General features: G+C 39.4%; 1 pseudogene; it reads left to right on the top strand.

Annotated features, from left to right (window-relative positions):
- Window positions 1-1,984: 1,984 nt before the first annotated feature.
- The window catches only part of LOC102498247 (cyclin-dependent kinase 1-like), a 31,849-nt pseudogene continuing 10,168 nt past the window's right edge, over window positions 1,985-23,665 (top strand).

Below are 23,665 nucleotides of genomic sequence, written 5' to 3'. Positions count from 1 at the left end.
ACTTTTTAATCAGGCTTTTGTTCTTGTCAAGTCATGGGCATTCTTTACATATTCTAAATAATAATGTCTTATATTAACTTGCAAGTATTTGTCTCATTCTGTGGACTGCATTTTTACTATACTGATAGAATCCTTTGATGCACAATTTTTTTCAATTTTGATGAAGCCCAGTGTACCTATTTTATTTTAACCTGTGCTTCATTTGTAATGAAGTAAGACTTACTGGCAGTTTTATAGTAGGAAGTTGGACAAGGGAGAAAAATTATTGCATGTAAAAATATCAAGCAAATTCAGATTTTACATTAGCCACCCTCATTTTTAAATGTACCTTAGTTGTCTATCATGGGGCACTGTCCATTGGCTGCCTCCTTACATGATTTTCTGTCTCCCGAGGCTTTTCTTAGTTCTCTCTTTCCTTTCATTATGCCATCTGCTGGTTCCTTTCCTTTCGATTGTTCTCTCCCTCTCCCTTGCTCCATATGCAACTACTACTTTGTTATCTCTTTATCTCAATCTATTCCTATTTATAACTCTATCTCTATCTCATTACAAAACAAATCATTCTTCCTTTCTTGTGAAGACCAGTTTGGCCAACTTCCTCAAAAGTCTTGGTTCTTACCCACAGAGCCTTATTCTTCAAACCTCAGGGACTCAGAGACTTCCCTTTACAAATGAAGACAGACAGTTTCTTCCCTAAAAGAAATTCTGCCAACATTAAGTTTTCACATCTTTAAAGAGGAAAAAATTAGGGCAAGGGAGGAAGACCAAAAAAGAAATGTTTGCTTTGGAGGTTGCAGCAGAACGGTAATATGCTGGAAACCCACAATGACACTAGAAAGATTATGAGAGAAACACCTAGGCCCAACTTGGAGGGGGTTCCAGTTATTATCTACAAGGCAAAAAGACTTCTTCAAACTAAGTACATGAAAACAATACCCATTTATTTGCTAACACTTTTGTGGATCAAAAATTCAGACTCTGCTCCACAATATATGAACATCAGCTATGATGGCCTGATCTGTGAGAGCTAACTTGGATAATTTTATGGAAAGACCTAACTCCTCACTATCTTCAGGCTTCCTTAGCTGTCCTCCAATGTGGACCCTCCTTGAGATAGCTTACGATTCCTTACAACATGGTAGTAGAAACTGAATTCATATGCCAGCAGGCTTTTTCAGAGAACGAATATAAAAAACTTCCAGTTCTTTTCAGATTTGGGCTTAGAATTCTCAGAACGACATTTCTCCTTTGTAGAAATGGGGGATACTTTGCCTCTAATGGGGAATTTTTGCCTAAAAAAAGAAGTAACACAGAAAAAGTTTTCAGTTAGACTGATGATACAAGAGGAATGCCCTAATATGGGAATCAGGAAAAAAACTTTTCTTACCAGTTGCATCTAGGCTTCCAAACTTAAATTTTTAACCTTCAGTGGGTATAAGCCACATTTCACTCTCCCTTTCTGATTCTTGAACTAGTGGTATATATCACCTTAATTGAAAGCATGGAACCACTTTTTATTGTCTCCAGTGATGAGGACATTGGGCATTCCTCAATGGGTCCTGAAAATCTAGGGTAGACTTTTTTCTTTTTGACTATTTTTTCATAAAAAAAGTTTTCCTCAGGTGACCAGCAGGTGGCATGGTGGTTAAAGCATTGGACACTCCCACATGGCTAACCACAGTTCAAGTCCTGGACCTGGTGGCTTGCTTTCTCACTTTCTCTGTCTCTCTCTCTCCTCTGTTTGTGTGTGTGTTTGTGTCTCTCGCTGGTCAAATTAAAATAAATGAATGAATACATGAAATAAAACAAAATAATTATTTAAAAAAAAAGAAAAGTTTTCCTCAAGATCATAGACAAAAAAAAAAAAAAAAAAAGAAGTTCACCATGGAAAACCTACACTGGGATTTCCCATTGCTGTCCTCAAGTGTCCACGCTATATCTGCAGGTCTGTGACAACTGCCAGCCAGGTGAGAGAGGGGTGCTCATGAGCTGGGACATTTCCCTGTTCATCGTGCGGTATGGACACAACAAAGGACTAGCCAGCTGGTGTGTGGTGAAGAACAAGATGCTCAAAAAGCCCTTTCTTTTGGTCTATTCTGTGATTCTGAGAAAGGAAGCTCAGGCAAGATCAATACATCCTCTCTGTAGACGTCAAATAGCTTGTGACGTTGGTTCTTCAGAGCTGTTTTTAGTGAGGATATTCCAGTTTTATGAATTTGACATGAATTTGGCTTGGCGCCCCGACAGAATGCAATGTAGGCATAATTTGATCTTCCTGTAATTGTCTATTTAACTTGGCAATCCAGACTAATTTTTTCCTGTGAAGTGAGCCCAGAACGTCACCAGGACAGTGGTTGGATTAATTAATGAGGCATAATAATGTGCATAATAAAAGCCTATGATCTGAGTTGTCTTCCCGCTATTTTCCTTTCTCCTGCTGGTCTCACCGGAATCTGTGAGTCACGTTTTGTTAAAGCAGTCTCTTCTTGTAAACAACAGCAAGGGGAAAATAATAACTTAATAGACATCTGTTTGATTGAGTCCTTGAGTTTTTTTTTCCATTTCCTCCCATTGCATGTTAAAGGAAGTAAATAAGAAAAAAAAAATTCTAATTATATTGCTGTTTACTGATTGCGGGATAACTTTTATTGTATTTATTTTAAATATTATTCTGATCCACACCCAAAGCCTTATACGTCTTTCTGCTTACTGCTCCTTTACATTCCTTATTTTTTTTCTCTCTGTTAAGTCTATTTTTCAGTCTATTCTCTAGCTTGTTCAAATCCTTGCAGTCCAGTGGGGAAAATGGTAAGGACTGCAGTTGGCTTTGATACCAATACTTAACTAAGGAAAAGAACTGTTTCTACAGGTGTCTATGGCAAGACCAGTGAACACAGGGCATAAGTTTTGTCTTTATGTTCTACCAGTTTTACCTGATATCATTGAGTCTGGAGAAATCATCATTCTTTGCTGATATGAAAAATGTATATCCAACAACTTTAATTCTGTAGGTAGTAATTAAGTACCATGTATGTAGTAAGCACTGAGCTAGACCTGGACAGGTAATGCTACCTTTTCCCATCATGAGGAATCTCTATTAGGATTAAGTGGGAGAAAATGCATGAATGTTCTCTGCAGATTATAAAGCATGACTATATATCAGATATGATTGGCATTATTTTTATGGGAAGACATTTGAGACATTATTTTAATAGTAAGACATTTAGGCATTATTTTTATAGTAAGGCAAATTGGTCCCTTCATGACCTCAGGTCCAGCTGATTACCTTAATTTGTTTTCAAAGTCAGGCAAGGAAATAATAGTGTACCAGACAAATTGACTCTAGCATTTCTATAACTAGTCCTTTCTCAGAAACAAACAAAAAAATGGTCTCTGTGTTAGGATCTCCAGTTGGTGCCACTTCACTCTTGTCATTAGCACGTGATTTACTTTAGTTGAAAATGTCTTGATTTCACAACTCCAATTAAACAAACCATCAAAAAATAAATAAAAAAGAGTGCCATTCTTGATCAGTGAAAAGTTCATCAAAAACAAATTTTTTAAAAGGGAAGCTTACATACTGAGGTGCCTGGCACACTGTGCTGCATGTTGGTTTGGCTCCTATCACTGCCAAGATTTTGGAAATTGAAATCTAGCAAGTTTGGAAAACAGATTTGGATAGAAAGGGTGCATTCCATATGAGTCATAGGTGATGAAGTCATAATCCAACTTCTAGCCTCACCAACTTCTTGAAAACTAAGCACATCAAGAAACAACAGTGTTCGTTAGAGAAAGATTTATCCTGTCTTGTTCCTGGGTCTCAACAACTAAGCCAGTTTGACATGTGTGGATAGTATCACTATTAGCTCTGTTACCCTCTTATTAATGGTGCTTCTTAACAACATCTCAGGAAAACTCTGTGGCATGTAGTATTTTAGCTGAAACTTAATTGAAAGTAAATTTATTATGAGAATTAGTCATAGAGATAATAATTGCCAATGAAGAAACAGTGAATATCACTAAAACAGCATTAAGATATTATAAAATGAGGGCTTAGTGTCACTGCTATAATCAAAGGATGGGGTCTAAGTATGTACTAAATACTGTACTTATCTTGTAAGAGTTTATGGTTTTAGACAACACCCACCTGCATAAACATCTAAATAACTCAAGATCATGATTAGAAATTCAATACAAAAATGGTCATGATGTTGACAGAAAAAGAGTTAGAATCAGGAACTGTTTAGGGAAATTACAGTTTGGGGCCCAAAAGAGAATTAGAAATATACCAACTTTCAATTTTTCAAAATGCTTTGCAAATGCTATTTGAAGCATGATTTAATAGGTCTAGTTTTTCTTTCAGGGACTGGTCCCACAAAATTAGGCAATACCATCCTGTTGGAGAAAATGCAGTTTATCATCAGTAGTAATGCAGGAAAGTAATGAACACGAATTATTTAAAATGTAAGACAGTATCGCTAAATGCCATATAAATGGCTTGCTGGAATAATCAAGAAATACTTTTATGTGGATGTAGGATTTGATGTGGGTCTGAGAGTCATTTTTCTGTGATAGTTCTCTTTCTGTACTTTTTCAATTTTTCTTCTTCATTGATCAATTTCTTTAATTAAACTTATTACCTCCTTCCAGGCAAACATTCAGTTCTTGAAATTGAACTGTCTTATCTGCTTGTGACCTTGCTGGGAGTCTAGTACATCCTACTTCTCATGCACACGGACTTTTCCCACAACATGCTCAGTTACCTCCTCAAACTCTGCATTAGAGTTATATTCCCTTCTCTTGTCTCATTGGCTCTTTGACACCTTGTCTTCTCTGATCAGCTCTGAATTCAGCTCCAAGTCCATTACTTTGATGATCCTCAGCCCTTTCTTCCATCTACCCTCTTCATTGCATTCTCCTTATTTAGAATCCCTCTTCTAAGAGACCATCCTACTCAAGTATTTTTCCCAATGATCCCAGTCAGATGAGCTAGCCTTAACAATGTCTTTAAAAGAAGATTGATTCTCATCAGAAGCACACGTGATTGTTCTGTCAACAAATAAGTATTTATTGAACACCCACTATGCACTGGGCTCCATTTTAATATTTTGCAAGTATATTCACTCCTTTATGAGCAAGGGAGACAGAGAAAGGGAGAGAGAGAAATGATACCTCCAAGACGATCTTGATGGCCACAGTCAATACCTAGCCATTAGCCAGCCCTGAATCACAGGCAACTATGTGTCTAGTGTACTTAGGAACGACCCTGAGCTTGAACTGGAAATCTCACTTCCCCTGTGAGATTGTTTCCCAGAGTGTTGTGTTTTACCACTGTGCTGTCTTGTGGCTTTAAATTATTGACAAGATGAGCAAGGCCCCTGCTTTCATTGAGATCATATATGAGTGAGGGAAAAACAATAAACATGTAAACTTATGATCAAAATTTCATAACTAATATAAAAAAACAATTAGTAACAACTGATAATAACAGCCTACATGCACTGAATATTTTCAATTTATACTGTCCTAAGCACTTATGTGAATTATCTCATTTAATCTTTTTTAAAAAATGTTTAATTAATTAATTAATTTTAATTTGACCAGAGAGAGAGAGGAAAAATGAGAAAGCAAGCCACTGGGCCCAGAACTTGAACCTTGGTTAGCTGTGTGGGAGTAGCCAGCACCTTAATCACCTCGCCATCTGCTGGTCCTTTCCTTTAATCTTTAAACCCATAGTAAATGGTGGCAATTATCCTCATTTTATAAGTGAGAAAATAAAGCTCAGAGATATTAAGAAACTTCCCTCTGATCTCAGAGCAATCTAACTCTAGAGAGTCAGGTATACTCTTAATCCACCAGCTGAAGTAAGACTGGCTAAGAAAGGATACATTTGAGATACATCAGAGAACACAAATGTTCCTAGTTTTTTATTCCTCAGTGCTATCTTTCCTGTAACTACATTCCCAAAATAATCCTGAAAAGTTATGTACATTGAGACCTTCTCTCCTGAAAATTTACTTAAACCATTTATTCAGGTGGTACTTTTTTTTTTTTTTTTTTTGAGAGAGAGAGAGAGGTTTTTGCTATAGGGTATGTGTGCTCACTGGAAAGACAGAGATAGAAAGTGAGAAATAATCCTCCAAAATATTCTCCACTCTCCTTTCAGGATTTTGGGCACGCATGCACATATGTCAAGCTGCCAGCTCCAGCTAATCGTTATGCCATCTGTTGATCCCCAGGTGAAACTAAGTCTAAATCTAGCAAGTCTCATGATCTCAAGGAATGGTGTTTGATCAGATAAGTATAAGCCAAGAGACTGGGCTTAAAGAGAAACACCAAGAGCTCCATGAAGGAAGATAACTTCCAGACCGATCTTGAAGCACAGGCTTCAGTACTGGGCCTTAGGAGTTGGATCTCACCAAAATTAAAATTTCAGCACCAGTGGCTTGAAAACATGTTTGCGTGTTCCCAAAATCCTGATGGGAAGAAGAAATGGAGGTAAAAGGACTGAGGTGTGATGGTACCTGCATCCCTTGCTTTCCCTGGAGGGCTCATAGGTAGCTACCACATGCTCTTCTACCTGCTCTTTATCAAAAGTGCAATAAAAACTCAATGCCCCCTCTAATTTTATGTTTCCTACTTACAAAGTTAAATATGCTCATTATACCAACTTCAGAAAATGCAGAACAATATAAAAAAATTCATGCAATGCCAACTGACCAAAAACATCTTTATTTCCCAGGCTATATATTTCCATCATTTATTTTTTCAATACAAAATTTATCATGTGTTGCGCTTATAGAACACATTTCACTTACTATTGTATAATGTAACCTCTTAGTACACATTTTCCCCATGTTACAGTATACTTATAAGCTACACAGTATTCTAATATGTGAGGCTATTAGATGAATAGATAAAATCCCCACTGTGGGACATTTGGATTTGTTTTTAATTTTGTACTAGTAGAAACAGTGGTGAAGTTAATATCTTTTATTTTTTTTTTTTTGGAGAGGTTTTTGCTATAGGGCGTGTGTGCTCGCCAGACAGACAGAGAGAGACATAGAGACAGAAAGCGAGAAATCACCCCCCAGGGGGGGTGGTCACGCCGTAATCCCTTCTCCTCCATTCTCCTCTTGGGATCTTGGGCACGCACGCACACGCGCCCAGCGTGAGTTTTAAGCCACCGGGTTCGGGACGCGAACCGCAGTCGACTACGTGGGAGTCCAGCAACATAGCCATTACGCTAACTGCTGGTTCCCGAAGTTAATATCTTGATACATAAAACTTTTGCTTTAATTCATATTATTAAGGTAAATTCCCAAAGTTACAATTATTGGGTCAAAAAGTATAAATGCAATAAGCCTACCAATGTATGTTGTTAAAATGGTTCCCAGGAAGACCACACAAATTCCACCAGACTATGTAACAATATCAGCAAGACTTAGCCATTGCTAGCATTGGATGCTTAGAGAACTGCAAAACTCTGAAGAAAGTTTCCCTTGGTTTGTAATTTTCTTCAGATCTAGTCTTAAAGCACCTACCATAGAGATTTCATCTAGAGATCCTGGAGGTGATGGAGTAAATTGCACCGGGGAGACTTGGAACGTGCTTGGGGTTAGTCAACATAACGGGTCTCCGTGTCGGAAGGTTCTGGGTTCACATATGGAGACCTCCCTGAGTACACTGGATACACATGTGTGTGTCATTATTCAGGGCTGGCTAAAGCTGGGAGTGGATCACAGCTTTAAAGCCCTATTGGGGTGCTTTATGTCTCCCTTTCTATGTATCTTTCTTTTATCTTTCACTCATAGAAGAAATAAGTAAACTTAAAAAGAATAGTTAGTGGTCTACATAAGAACCCCTGGCATTGTAAAAAATACATGTATCCTGAAAGAAGTCAAATAGAAAGCAAAAATATGTAGCCAGCGGCCAATATAAGCAATAACAATAAGTTAAAAATCGTATTTACTCTCCCCCCAAATAATTTGTTGTTTTATCTCAGGCTGGTTTGACTCATTCCATCAAATTATCTTCAATTGTTTTCATCCATAAATCCTTCCTTAAATGTGCTTCTCATCTAAGCCACACCCCAGTGGAGCAGCAATTAAGTACTAGGATGAGAATGGTTTTGGGAATGGAGACCTTTAGTCACTGCTCAAGATTTTCTTTAATGTGCTAATGCCCTGCAGATCCAGGCAAGATTTAGAAAGGGCTAGAAATACAGAGCTATCTTCATCGAGGCAAACATCTTTATTTATTTTGCTCTTGGCAGCAACACAAGTTTATTTAATAACTACATAATTTATTATCAACTTTGAGATTAAGGACACCTGAAAACATCTTTTGTGCTTGTTCTCTGAATTAGCCAAGGGCAAATCAGGAATTTTGCCAAACAAGGCAATGGAAAAAAAAAAAAAATCATGTACTAGGAAATAAGGTTTGGATGAGTCAAATTAAAACCGTTCACTGTCCTCATAAATGGTTCAGAAAATAAAACAGTTACCACTGCTTTGAGTCATGATAAGCTCTCAGAAAATTCAGGAGGCAAAATGCCAGAACCTTAATCAGTCACTAGAGCAAGCAGGGAGGACTGGAGAAAATAACAAGACCAGCTAACCTTAAAGAGAAACAGAGTCATGCAACCAGAGGTGAAGAAGAACGCAAGATTTTGGGAACCAGCAGTTAGCGTAATGGCTATGTCTCTGGACTCCCACATAGTCGACCGCAGATTGCGTCCCGGACTTGGTGGCTTAAAACTCATGCCAGGCACATGAGCGTGTGTGCCCAAGATCCCGAGAGGAGAATGGAGGAGAAAGGATTGTGGCGTGACCATCCCCCCTGGGGGGGTGATTTCTCGCTTTCTGTCTCTATGTCTCTCTCTGTCTGTCTGGCGAGCGCACGCGCCCTATAGCAAAACCCCTCTCAAAAAAAAAAAAAAAGAATGCCAGATTTTCAGCCCCACCCCCCTGCCATTAAAAATAACCAAAATCACAAAAGGCTTAATGCTCCCAAGTAGTACTAGCTGGGACACAATCACCCTGGCACAGGTCCACCATGGGAAGAGAACTCTTTCCTCAGAACAGTCAGAGAAGGAATCCTTTTTAATTGGAACTGCAGGCTAGGGACCATCAGTTAGCGTAATGGCTGTCACTGTACTCCCATGTGGTCGACCCTGGTTTGAGTCCCGGACCCGGTGGCTTAAACTCACGCCAGGTGCGTGTGTGTGCGTGCCCAAGATCTTGAGAGGAGAAGGGAGAAGGGATTGTGGTGTGACCATCCCCTCTGGGGGGTGATTTCTCGCTTTCTGTCTCTCTGTCTGTCTGGCGAGCACACGTGTGCCCTATAGCAAAACACCGCTCAAAAAAAAAAAAAAATTTCCAGGATATTTTTTTCTGAAAAAAAAAAAAAATGCTCTCCACAATTACTCTGAAGATAGAAACACAAATTTCCTGTAGGGCATCCTTTTTAGTTGCTCCTGTGAGCCCTCTTGATCAATTAAATTTCCATTATCATAGGCACTTTCACTGGACTTCAATGAAAGAAATAATCTACGTGCAAATTTTTTCTGTGTTGATGCTGTGCTTTTTTTTTTCTTTCCTTTTTTTTTGAGAGGGTTTTGCTATAGGGCGCATGCACTCTCCAGACAGACAAAGAGAGAGAGACAGAAAATGAGAACTCACCCCCCCAAGGGGGATGGTCATGCCGCAATCCCTTCTCCTTCATTCTCTTCTCGGGATCCTGGTCATGCACGCTCACGCGCTCGGCGTGAGTTTAAGCCACCAGGTCCGGGACTCGAACTGTGGTTGACTACGTGGGAGTCCAGTGACATAGCCATTACGCTAACTGCTGGTCCTGATGCTGTGCTTTGTTTTAAGACTATGCCACAGAAGAAGGGAGAGGTCTAGAAACTCACCCCATGGAGCTCGCTGGAGGTCTATTATTTTGGTCAAGCACCTCTGGAAACTCTAGTCCTCAAAATGGTATTAAAGAGATCTGAAGAGAGAAACTGAACTGAAAGCCAGTGTTAATAGAGAGATGGAAGAAGAGAGAGGGATGGACAAGCCCAGAGAACTAACTGGAAGAAGGGTCAAACGAAGGAAGCCAAAGAAAATAGAAGCAATCCCTGACAGCTTGAGATATTTGACATTGCAGTTTTTCTGGACTTTACCCTTTGTAATTGTATTAGATTTTCATCAGAAGCGATTTGTAGAAAGATGGTAATATTCCTTGCAGATGCCGTAGACTCAGAGTGAGTAATAACTGAAGGCAGTCCAGCTGTTGTGGCACAAGCAGCTTCTTGCTGAACTGCAGTGCTGGATTCCCTGGCCAGGTTAGCACAAAACCCACTGGGCAATGTGTGCCCAAGATCTATCAAGCTGGAAAACTGGAGGAAAGGGATCACTGTGTGATCAGTCTCTATAGAGGGTACTCTCTCTCTCTCTCTTGCTCTTTTGGTTGATGCATGTGCTCTATTATGAATTAAGAAAAAAAATAACATTTTAAGAAACTGAAGGTCAATATAAAGTTTAAAATATTTACCAAATCTTTGAAACCTCCTTTTTATTTCATTGGAATTCCCCCCATTGAAAGGCAGTGCAGTTTTTAAAATGGATTGCTTCAGAAATCAAAAATTGGGCCAGTACCTGGCATGGGATTAAGGTGGCTGGATTCCACATGGCCAGCTTTGAGGTTCAAGTCTTAGACCAGGCAATTTGAAAATCAGGCTGGGCATGTATGTACTCGGGCTCAAAAATCCCGAAGGGAGAATCGAAAAGGGATTTCTGTGTGTCCATCTCCCCTAGTGGGAGATGTTTTCTCACTTTCCCTGTCTCTTACTCTGGCAAGCACACATGCACTATACCCAAAAAAATAAAATTAAAAAAAGCCCAAGAATTCATAAGTCAGTAAATCAAGGCTTTCATGGGTCTCATGCAATGTAAGCTTATTAAGAGGGTAAATAATTTTGCTATTTCATTTTACCAATTAGTATCTATATTAGTATCTATTTAAAACTCACCTAATGACTACTAAACTAGAATGATACTCAATTCATTTTGAAACTTTGTATTATACAGGTTTTCTACTAAGTTATACCATACCCTCCCAAACTGTTACCTTAACCTGTCATGGCAGCTACAATTGAAATTTTAGAACACCATGAATATTTAAGACTGTGGATTTTTGTCTTTTTAAATCTTTAGTTTATAGGTTATGCAAACCACTAATACTGTCTTACAAAATATCAGCCTTATTTATGACTTCACGCCCAAAGGATTCTTTTCAAATTCCTTCAGATACTTCGAAATCTAAGAAGCCCTAAGTATCTACCAGACTACAAGGCTGTCGCTCTATCCTCCAAGAGTTGTATGGAGGGCCTAGTTAGGATTGCAGGTAAATAATTTCCGAGTTTTGGCAACCCATACAGCTGTGGCATTTAAGAGATGGGATTTTAAGACATATGAGTTCCATTTTTATTTCCTAATGTACCCTCTGTTGCTGAAGTTCAAGAAAGTCACTTAAAATAGAAAAAGAGGAACAAAAATGAAAAACTCTAATTAGCCATAATCACTCATATAGCAATAGGTATATAGAGCAGAGATGTGTATAGTGGAGAATTTAAAACCAAGCAGATCGAGATTCCAGTCTTGGTTGTATGATTTACAAACCATGGACCCTGAAGATTCCTCTTACATGTGCGTCTCAGTTTCCACATATGAAAAAGGAAGAAAACGATAGCGTTTACTTCACAGGCTTATAAAGAATAAATCAAGAAGCCAGTGTAGTTTACACAACTAATGCCTGGCACACAATTCATCCTTCTAAGAAGTTTGTTATTGTTTGCTCATTTTGAATTTGCCATCAGGGGATCTTACTGGTCACTATTTTGCATTTAACACTTCAACCCCCATACCCGTGTGTTTCAGTTTTTCTCTGAAGGACAGAATTGTAAATCTTTGGAATCTTATGGGTAGGTCTTGTTTCCCTATGTGTTGAGCCTCTAAGTAGCTCTTTCCTGACCTCTGGTTCAACACAGAACTCTATCTGGGATCTGGCCAGCACAGCATATCAAGAGGACTGCCTCCTGGGACAGAAGAAGCTGCTGTGGTTTGATGGAAACCAGGGGAACCCAATTAACTGCTGCCTCTGCCACCCATTAACTTCCTGTGCTTCAGTCCTTGCATTATAAATTAAATAATAATACATACATCGAGGGGTTACTAGTGAGAAACTTCATGTGAAAGCACAAAAGGCTTTAGAGATATGGGTGTTTATTAATATCTACATGTAATTTCCTTGTTTATGAACCGGAGCAGCACTTCTCTGGTTCTGTTGTATAATAATGTAATTACATAATAATATGTTCCATATTTATTTAGCTTATTATATGTCAGACTCAGAAATCTGTTTGTCACATGTGCCCACAAGTCAATTATTTCTCTTTGCAAATGTAGTCCCCTTGATTCTGGTCCCGCTCTCCACATGTGGACAAATCGCTCTCACTATTGCAGCGCATAATTATAACTCTGCAAACTCCCACCACAATGCACAGAGTAGTACTTGAGAGGGTACAGCTTTCAACTTTATTTTATTCGCACTTCTTTTCCTGGATCACATCTTCTAGATTTTATTACTTCCATTCCCTCGCATAATAATGTTCCATGTATTCTTTTCCATTTCTAAAAGGCATTCATTAATTCTTACTAATTTAGAAGTATCTTATTAATTCAGATACTTCTAAATCTAAGAAGCCCTAAGTATCTACCAGACAACAAGGCTGTTGCTTTATCCTCCAAGAGTTGTACGGTGGGTCTAGCTAGGAATGTGGGTAAATAATTACTGAGTTTTGGCAACCCATACAGCTGTGGCATTTAAGAGATGGGATTTTAAGACATATGAGTTCCATTTTTTTATTTCCTAATGTACCCACTGTTTCTGAAGTTCAAGAAAGTCACTTAAAATAGAAAAAGAAGAATAAAAATGAAAAGCTCTAATTAGCCATAATCACTCATATAGCAATACGTATATAGAGCGGAGATGTGTAGAGTGGAGAATTTAAAACCAAATAATTAATTCCATTTCTAAAAGGTACTTATTGAAGAAGAGCCCTATACCTGGCTTCCTGTGGTTGGAGTTCTCACCCAAATGAGCAACACTTCCTACCCTCTGATGCAGCTCATCCCAGCCCCTAGGTTACCCTGTACTGGTATTTATTTCCTGTATTTGCAATACTTAGTTGCCTTTTCCCAGAAGTGAGACCTATATTCTTCATTAGATTATACATGAGTTACAAAATATAGACGAAGATCCATCTCCCAAAGTAACTTCACCACCAAGCAGTTCTTTTATCAGGGAAGAGAGTAAAACTTTGTCAGGGAAAAATGTGAAAGGCTTTTAAATAAACCAAAAAAAAAAAAATGACAGAATGTGCCTTTTCCACAGAAAACTGGGCCTTATTTCATATGTTCTTTCAGGTCATCTGATTCTACAACATGAAGTCTACACCTTTCATTGGCTTTGAGCTATTTTCAACTCTGCAAATTTTAGAAAACTGGTACTAATGCAAATTATTCCTATTCCTAGAAATACAATTCGGTTTTATCCTGTGGAGGTGCAATCAATATAACCTTGTGCCTATGTAATAAGCCAATTTCGCTACCTCTAATTGCTTATAAATATGTCTTCTCTCAGAATTTTCTTTTGAACAAGGTTTTAACACCTTACACATCCCCTCACTAATGAGAGAAATAAAATTTTTGAGATATGTTTATTTTATGTTCTTATAAAAGTATTCACCCTTTTAAAAAAGTAAATGATCATTTAACAACTTTATTTAGCTTTTTCTCCATGGATTAGCCATCATAAGACCTCTAACACATCTTAGGGACAAACTGAATGCAATGGAGTCTCCTCACTACCCCCCCACCTTTTTTTTTCTTTGGTCGGTTTTTGCCATGCGGTATGAATACTTGCTGTAGAAAGGCAGAGAGTGGGAAAGTGAGAGGGGATGGCCATGCTATGATCCTATTTCCTCCATTCTCCTTCTGAGACTCCAGGCATGCATGCACATGTGCCCAGCTTGATTTCTAGGTTGACAGGTCCAGGACTTGAACCATGGGCAACCACGTAGAAATTCAGTGTCTTGACCACCATGCCACCTGCTGACCCCTCCCTCAAGTTTTTAACTTGGTTAATTTATCTCCATATTAAACCTTCAAAAACACCAAGGGTAGGAATTTATTCTACCTTCTTGAATGCTTCTAACATAGGCAAGTCCTGAAGTTGTCATCTTTAAATTTTTACCTTTGTCAGCCTGAAGTATACAGATAAACACATTTACTGCTTCTTCCATTGTCTTACTATCACTATTTATCTTTTATATGAATTAATTAATACATCAGGGGAGGCACAGAGCATCCAATTCAATGGCAAGGAGTCAGAAATTAGGCCAATTTCACTGAAGAAACTCCTGTGAGAGTGGCTAGTAGAGGGAGAAGAAAGACAGATAAGGCTGAATTGAAATGTTTTCCCTAAAGAGCTCATTGGATTTGGCCCCTGGGAACTGAAAGTGAGTATTGTCCTGTTCATATAATCATTTTCTTGTCTTTCCAAGTGATTTATAGTACCTGTGAGGGTAGAAATTAAATCTACATATTTTGTTCTTACATCCTTCACACTTAACTCAGTGTTGGAACATATTAAGTGCTCAGTAAGTACTTGCTAAATTAATAAATGATTGGGAAAAGAAATGAGGCATTGAATCAGAAAATACTGATAATGGGACAACTGGGAATACCAATTTTCTGTGCAATTCAGGGCTCATGGTAGCTTTCTAATCTGAAAATTTCTTGCCTGTAATATTTAGTGACTCTGTAACCTTCAGCAACTCATTCTTTTTTTTTTTTTGGAGAGGTTTTCGCTATAGGGCACGTGTGCTCGCCAGACAGACTGAGAGAGACAGAGAGACAGAAAGCGAGAAATCACCCCCAGAGGGGATGGTCATGTCGCAATCCCTTCTCCTCCATTCTCCTCTGGGATCTTGGGCACGCACGCACATGTGCTCGGCGTGAGTTTTAGCCACCGGGTCCGGGACGTGAACCATGGTTGACTACGTGGGAGCCCAGCGACATAGCCATTATGCTAACTGTTGGTTCCCAGCACCTCATTCTTTTGAACATTTATACCTTTGCTGGAGATGGGCCTACTGGGTTCATGGAAAGTCATTAGATGTTACATGTGACTATATCATGACTTGGAATGGTTGGTAGAGAATAGTTTATAGGAGAAGAAAAAGAAAGAAGGGACAGGCACTTCTTTCACTGGAAGAACTAGAGAATCTTGTCTGCTGCATAAAAGAAAATCCTAGAGAAGGGCAGCATGGATGGCCAGCCCAAACCGACTGGTCAGATGAAGAGCAATCCAGGTACATGAAGTAATAGGGTAGAAATTTTCCCTATAGTAAGAAATTATTTTTGATGCAGGAGCTCACAATTCTTTGCCGGTTCTTGTACAGTCTTAAAAATGATTGGCTGAAAATGAATGAATAAATAAAATTGAATAAATAATTAAAAAAAAATGATTGGCTGAAATATGGTAGCAAACTGGTAGGACAACACTTGACAATGCTGGAAGCCCTATCAAAGATGAAGGTTTGTTACCCTAGTCAACCTGTCCACACCAGGTATACGCACATTCATGGCTGTGATTCTCACTGGCTAAGAAAGACTGAAAGGTGGTGAGGGCATTGCAGCATGACACCTATCAAAGATGTATTTCTTTTTCTCTCAAAATCAATGAACAACAAACTTTCAAAAAAATCTTCTGCCCCATACTTGACGAAGGAACTAAACCAGACTGAACACATTCACTGGACATTAAGCATCTTTTTTAATAATAGCACCAAATTGCCATGTAAGTAATTTCATCATTTACTACTCCTCACATATCATATGACCTCATTGAATTAAAAATCTTACTGCTCTCCAGCTTGACTTGCATTTCCCAACCTGTGTGCTTTTGTTCAGATTGTGCCTTTTCCTGGAATACCTCTCCACATGTCTCGATCTGTTCAGCTATAGTACCTCAAAACATTCTTCAGCCACAGTGCAAACTCTTTTGTGAATCTTTCCATTAAGTGCTAATAACATGCTATCCCCCATCTAACTTCTCTGATTCTGACACAGCTTATGATGTTTATCTCAGTGTCCCATACATTCCCATAATCTACTTATGGATTCTCCCCTCCTAAAAAACAAATAAGATCTTTGGGGGAAAGGACTATCTTACTCACCACTCCATTTCTTGAAGTGCCAAGGCCATTTTCTTATGTAGGAGGCTTTCCATGTACTCTCTTAAATTAATGCATAAATAAATGAACAAGTGGACACATCCATACCATTTATTGTTGCAATTATTTCCACCAGATGTTGAGAAGAAAATTTGGACTGTTGCTAGAATATCACAGATTGAACCAAACTTCAAAGTCTTTTTTCAAAGAAAATTAATGCCCAAGATTCAGACTGTTCCCGGGAGTTTAGCCATCTAGAGCTTCTTTAACGTTTCCACTTTTCTCTGTTTTACTGCTGCTAGTAAACATGCAAATCTTCAAAGACCTCGCATAGGGTCTTTAAGAGATGTGTTGTTGAAAGGAGCATGCCTCCCTTATTGACCTTTCCAGGCAAGGCTGCTGCACAGAGAATGTTCCAAATGCATTGCATGTTCTGGTGACACCAGCCCCACATGTTCCACACTGGTAGACGGTGGTTCATAAAGCACTATAAAGAATTTTTGAAGGATAATATTAGAACGTTAAATATGGGTTTTGTTTTCAGGATGTGTGATGAATTAATGGGATTATTTCCCAGTAAGCTTTTTTTTCTTTTTGACAAAAAAAGTTATTTTAAGGGATTAAAACATTTGGAATAAAGGAGACAAGCTATTGCTTTTCCTCATCAGAATAAAATGCTTTCTGTTGTTCATTATATTTCTTTTGATTATAGTTGTTATTACAACATGGAGAAAGAGCACCTAGACACTGAGAGGTCCACTAACTGAATAACAGCATGCTAACACCAGCTGATAAACCGAAGGAGTACTCTCTTAATTGTTATAAATCATAACTCTCACTTGCAATAGGACTACATCTTCAATTTCATGATCTCATCTCTCTTCATTGACTGATAGCTACAGTTGTTGACACCTCAAGGTAATTGTTCACTGGTATTTTTATTTGCCTACTTTGAACAATAGCCAGACCCATGTTACCTCATTAGCTGTTACATATGTCAGAGCTTCAACCTGAGCAAAGTAAAAGTTACAAAGAGATTTGGAAGTGCAGGTGACACCAATGGCTGCCAAAAACCACTTGGAAAAGCCATCTACCTTCTTTGTAGGAGACTGACCTCTACTGTGATCCTCTTAGCTGCCCTCTCCCCTTCTTGTTCCAAACTTAACTTGAGCATATGTGTTGGCCCTCTAGTTTTTTCAGGGAGCCAGACTATGCAAGAAATATCTAATGCATGGCCTGCTGCAATCTGTCTTTATGATTTAGAAGACTCAGGGGGGAAACAAAAGCCATCAATAAAGGCGTCTTAATTTTTAACATAAGCTTCAGCTTGAGTTGTGCATTGTATCTCATTGGTCATCTTGGATCTGAAGTCCATTCCATTCCCTAAATTCATCAGTGTGTAACTGCTGCAGCTGCAGAGCCCTTGGCACCTGCAGGGTACCCCTGAGAGGGTCTCTGCAAACCGACGGTTTTATAGGCAGCAAGCCTAATGGCCCAAATTTCAAGATTTGTTTTTCAAATAAGTGCATGTTAAGTGAAAGAAAAAAATGTACAATGTCAATGCACCAGAGCAAGTTTCATTGGTTAAGAAGAGCCTCATGAGAAATCTATCATACGGCTTCTGATTTTAGACTTGTGTAGATAAACATTAACCTAGATTTAACTAAGGGGGAGAAAGACAACAAGGACTAAAAACTTTAAATAAGCAAATAACTGTGTCCAAATCAAGAACTCCTTTCAGGTGTAATGCTTATTGCTAATGAAGGAAACTTTTTTAATTTAGAGGCTAATCACCAGAATTGCTGGAGTCAGGGCATTTCTTGGGTTTGGATAGTGTGTCTGTTGACTTTGCTTTAGGTCTCTGAGAGTCATAAAATCTTACGAAGGCAGGACTGGATTAGAAATCAACAGAATTGCTGTGATCTACCTTCTGCTGTTACTTTGCTTCAAGATCCTTGGTTTCTACCATTTGTGCTACCTTTGTCACATGGGCAGGTAGTAGGTGATTAATAGGACCACAGATTGGCAGAGATCTGGGCTTCATAAAAATGGGCATCTCAATCATGGCTGTCAAGGAGGCACCTATGATTCAGATGAGGTATAGCTTGTTAGAACACCCTCTTCAATCATGGCTGTCAAGGAGGCACCTATGATCCAGATGAGGTATAGCTTGTAAAAACACCCTCCAGACACAGCCATCCCCATTCCTACCACTGAATGCCTGAGAGTAGTTTCTAAGGGTAAAAGGTTGCTTCACTTTTCTGCTTCTTACATCCAAATGCAAATGCCAAAAGGAGAAGTTTTGCTGAAAAAAATCAATATAATTTAAATTTATTTTTCCATTTTGAAAATTTTTATAAAGAAGTTTTGAGGACCTTCAGATGGCGAATGGCTACATCACTGGACTCCCATATAGTCAACCACAGTTTGAGTCCCCAACCCGGTGGCTTAAAACTCACGCCAGGCATGTATGCATGTGTGCCCAAAATTCTGAGAGGAGACTGAAGGAGTAGGGATTGCAGTGTGGCCATCCCCCCCGTGGGGGTGATGTCTCACTTTCTGTTGGTCTCTCCAATGAGGGCATGCACCCTATAGCAAAAACCTCTTTAAAAAAAAAAAGTTTTGATATATTATGGAGTCAAATGGGAAACATAACTGCATTTCCATGACTAAATAGGATACTTCAAAGAGATTAGGTCTTACTTAGACCTTAGACTAAGATACAAATCTAGGTTTCAAAGCTTGCTAGCTTCCAGGTGTATATCGCAAGTTATCAAGTAAGATGTCAGCATTTCAAATTCTTCACTATATTCCTGGTACAAACGTATATTTACATCATCCCACAGAAGTATATGCTTGTGTTCTTTTTAGTTGGAGGCTATTCTGTATAATAGAAATAGAGAAAAAACTTAAGGAAACTGGGATGACGGGGTATCTGCTACTCCATCCCCACTTCTGGGTCATCTTGGACAAGTCTCTCTCTATGTATTTCTCTCTCTCTAATTGCCAGAAGGCACATGTGCTTACCAGAGAGACAGAGAGAGAGAAGTCCCTCCCCCTACCAGTGGAACATGGCTGTGCTATAATCCTTTCTCTTCCAGTTCTCCATCCTGTCAGCATTTGGGGCATTCAGGCATCAACATGTTTTCCAAGCTACTGGAGCCAGGATTCAAACCACAATCAGTCATGTGGGATCCATTTCCTTTAACCATTAGGCAACTGGGCCAGTCACACCATGGGCAAGTCTCTTAAGCCCTTTCACCTCTGTTTTTTTTATTTCAAAAATGCCTTTAATGCCCTACTTACCTCTTAAATTAAAGAAGATAATATGAAGTATTTTTAAAAATATATGTGCTGTATGGAATTCTTGAATAATGCATGGGCATGTTTTATACTTGGATTTCTCTGAAAAGACAGGGTCTGTGAAAGATTACTGGTTTCAGGATTGAGTCCTGATGATTTTTATGGCAGAATAACACAAAAGGCATTCATTGGTGAACTCTTTGACCAGGTCTCTAGACTCAATCTCTAGGTAATAACAAACCCTTAATGAGTTAATCCTTATGATTCCCCTAATGCTTTATTAAAGCAAAATCCCCTTTCCTGTGAAGTCTCTTTTCTTCCCTCCAGTGCCCACTGTTCCCATAGGAGATGTCATCTCTTAGCTGGTCATCCCTTAAGAGGCACAGACAAGGTGCCTCGATGCTCCGCTAGTACAGCCTAGGAAAGGTACAGTGACCAGCATTCTGGTGGACTTAGCCCAAAGCAGCCTAAAATCTATTCTAAAAGTCTTTAAAGTATCCTGTTTTATCACTAAATGCAGACTTTAATTTTAATTTTTTAAAAGTTTTTGTCATTAGAGTGTATGCACTTGCTAGAGAGACAGGGAGAGTTAGTGAGAGGGAAAGTGAGAAATCACCACCTGGGGAGTGGCCACACCAAAATTCCTTCTCCTCCATTTTCTTCCCAGGATCTTGAGCATGTATGCACACATGCCCAGCCTGAGTTTCAAGCTGCAGGGTTCAATACTCAAACCTTTGTGGGCCATGTGGGAGTCCAGTGCCTTTAATCACCATGCTACCTGCTGGTCCTGATATATCCTGTTTTTTAAAAAGTAACATTTCACAATGAAAAATAAATATTGAAGTAATATTGTCTTTTCTGTAAAATGGAATATATTTATGTCATAGCTACTTTCTACTCATCTTCAACACACTCTTCATAGCCTGAGAGTATCTTCCTTAGGAATTAACTCCCGAAATGACACTCTCCTAGGGGTCCATACGGTTAGTTAAGTAAAGATCTAAAATTCTAGAAAGTGTTACAGTTAGAGATGGGAGCAGCATGTGGGGGAAAACCCTTCCAACACCTCAAACTCTCTTGACATTTGAGTCTGATGCCTGGGGAGCTCAGCTCAAAGACTCAGTCTGTACATCTTCTTAGAGGAGATCTGTAGGCAGCTGGTCATTTCCCCCTGGATATGAGGGAGTTAAATACTCAGACACAGCATTCCACCTGACATGTGGTTGTCCATTAAGGTGCATTCCTGGCATGGCTTTGCTCACAGGTGAGGTTCCTGCATGAAACCCTAGCTCTATACAACTAAATGCTCAGAAGGGGGTCAAGATAAAAAATTAAATATGATAAGGGCTCAGCCCTATCCATTGTCATGACAGATAACAATAGGATGTGCAAATGATGAGGGGTCACTTGTAGCCTCATCTCATTAAAAAAAAATACCACCTGTACGACATGAAGGCAGGCCTCCATCTCCCACTGAGGTTCTGCAGACGTCTGCCTGCACAATCCATCTCCAGGGCATGTGTGAGGGAGGTGGGTAGAATGGGTAATGTGAAACATAAAAACGTACAGCTGAGACAAAGAGTTGCAATTGCAAATGGCCCTTAACCAACACCAGGCCTCATCTGCTATTAGTGTTTGAAGTCTGTAAGCAGAGGCCTATGCCATTCCCCTCTAATTTCTCATGCTGGAGCTCATCAGCTGTGGAATGCAGAGAGACTAAGCCTCCGGCTAGGGTCTGCTGTCAAGAACCAAAACCAGGTCTGTGAGCCAGGGCTATGTATGCCCTGAGCAAGAGATTCACAAAGTGATCAGCAGACAGGCCCACTCAAGGGAGGGCTGTGACTGGTCTGTAGAGGAAACTCATGTCAGGATATGAAGTGAGACCAAAACATCTCATGGAGGAGGTACAATGAGGAGCTAGAGAAGCAGCTTCTCAAGATTGTCCTCAGAGCTCTGGACATCTAAAGGGAAAGAAGAGAAGCAAGAGTCCCTGAGAGAAGCATGTAAGCTGGTCTGGGATGATACATTCCTGTGTTCCTCCTAAAGGCTTCTGCAGACAGCCCGATGTCTTAGCAAAATGAAGGGCACTCTCTTGGGGAAGGGACAGTCTGAATTCTGTCCTCTCTTGGCCATAGAATACCACCAGCCTTTCCACATTCCCAGAAGAGAGGGCACTCCACTTGCTAAAGAAGATTTAAAAACTAAAATATCTAATGGGGATCAGTCTGAAGTTACTAATAATTGACATTACAATTTGGCTCAAATCCTTGCACTAGAAAAATCCATCAGACCACAAAAGCTCCTCAATCTCTTCTGTACAGTCTGGGTGTCTCTGGGATCTACTCCTTTTCATTCACTTTTCTCTCATCTATAGTACAATGACATAACAGATACAGGTTTTCTTTCTTTATTTTTTTTTCTGTTTTAGATGTTTAACATGGGGATGTGTACTTGCTGGAGAGACAGAGAGATACAGAGACAGAGAGAGAGGGAAAGTGAGAAATCCATCCCCTGGGAGAAATAGTCTCACCACAATCCCTTCTCCTCCATTCTCTTCTTGGAATTTTGGGCACCACACACATAGATCCAATGTTTTTCAAGACCTTAGGTCCAGGATTCAAACTGTGGGTGGAATTGGCTATGAGGGATCAAGTGCCTTAATCATCACACCATCTCTAGCCCCCAGATTTTCTTCTTACTGAGTTAATTATATATTTATAAAGAATTTTTCCATGTTCAAATTCTGGAAAACAAGCACTAGGCAAATCAGCAAAAAATGTTTCTCTCTGTTCTTCTGTACTAAGTACACTTAAAAGCCTTGGAAATAATTCAAGAGGCAACCAAAATAGCCTTAAAAGATGAAAAAAGGACCCCATTAGGAACTCCAACATGTAAGAACAACACAGCAACAGTACTTCTTACAAATCTGCATCCAGAAAAAGAAGGTAACCAAACCCCATGCCTCCTGACCCCCAACTTAGCAACAAAAAGTGGTTCAGGTAGATCTCTTCCTCTCCCAAATAGCATGACTCCTAAACAATGCCTTGCCAGGCAAGGGGAACTAACAGGAGACTTACTGACAATTATCAGCTAGGAGAAGCACTCTCCTTCCAAACTAGGACTGAAATCCTTCTCCCCAACCCAGAGCCAATAATCACAGGTAGGAGGTGAGATAAAGGTAGAGGGTCACCATCAAAGGAAACCCTATCACAGTGGCCTTCCATAGATAGCCTTTCTGTTCCTGCAAGACTAAGTCTTATCCTCCATCCAAAGACTCAGGTAGTTGAGCACCTGCCATGGGGAATCCCATCACAATAAACACCTTAGTTGGGAAATGAGCTAATTCCTCCTGGGCCTGAGAATCTTATCTCCAATAGATACTAGGCATCCAGGGACTGCCTGCAAGAGGGAATTCAGCCACAATGAGTGAACAACCCAGGAAGCCCCTTTGCCTTCACAGGTTTGAGATATCTATCTCTTACTTGTAGCCAGGCAACACCATGAATAGGGGCCCTCCACCTAACAAGTGTCCTGGCCCAGGAAACCTATTCTTCCCAGTGGGCCAGATACTCTCTTCTCCATCTAGATACAGGCAACGTGGAGAACTCCTTACACCTCCAGAGCAGGATAAGATGGTGTCTCACTTGAGACTTGATGAATCAGATATATCAAACAGACCATACTAACATGGAAAAGATTCTGAAAATAACTTTGTCATTGGAACCATGATATACAGAAGTTGACCAGGATCTGCTGAATCTTAACAAGAGAACTGCTTGCTAAAGTAAAATATTGAAATAGCACCCAGAATTTCCTAACAGTAGAATAGCCAAAATGCCCAGGATACAATTGAAAAATCAACTCATGTAAGAACAATAATAATCACAAACTTGAATAACAAAACACAAATAATGCCACCAAGAAGATGACAGAAATGAGAAAATTATCTGGCAGGGATGTTTAAACAGTCATCATAAAAGCACTTTAATACACGACTACAAATTGTCTTTTTTTTTTTTTTGGAGAGATTTTTGCTATAGGGCGTGTGCGCTCGCCAGACAGACATAGAGAGAC

The sequence above is a fragment of the Tupaia chinensis genome, unplaced genomic scaffold (genome assembly GCF_000334495.1).
Source record: "Tupaia chinensis unplaced genomic scaffold, TupChi_1.0 Scaffold148108_1, whole genome shotgun sequence".
Classification (NCBI taxonomy): domain Eukaryota; kingdom Metazoa; phylum Chordata; class Mammalia; order Scandentia; family Tupaiidae; genus Tupaia; species Tupaia belangeri.
Note: the sequence above shows the minus strand (reverse complement) of the source record. Positions and strands in the feature narration are given on the sequence as shown.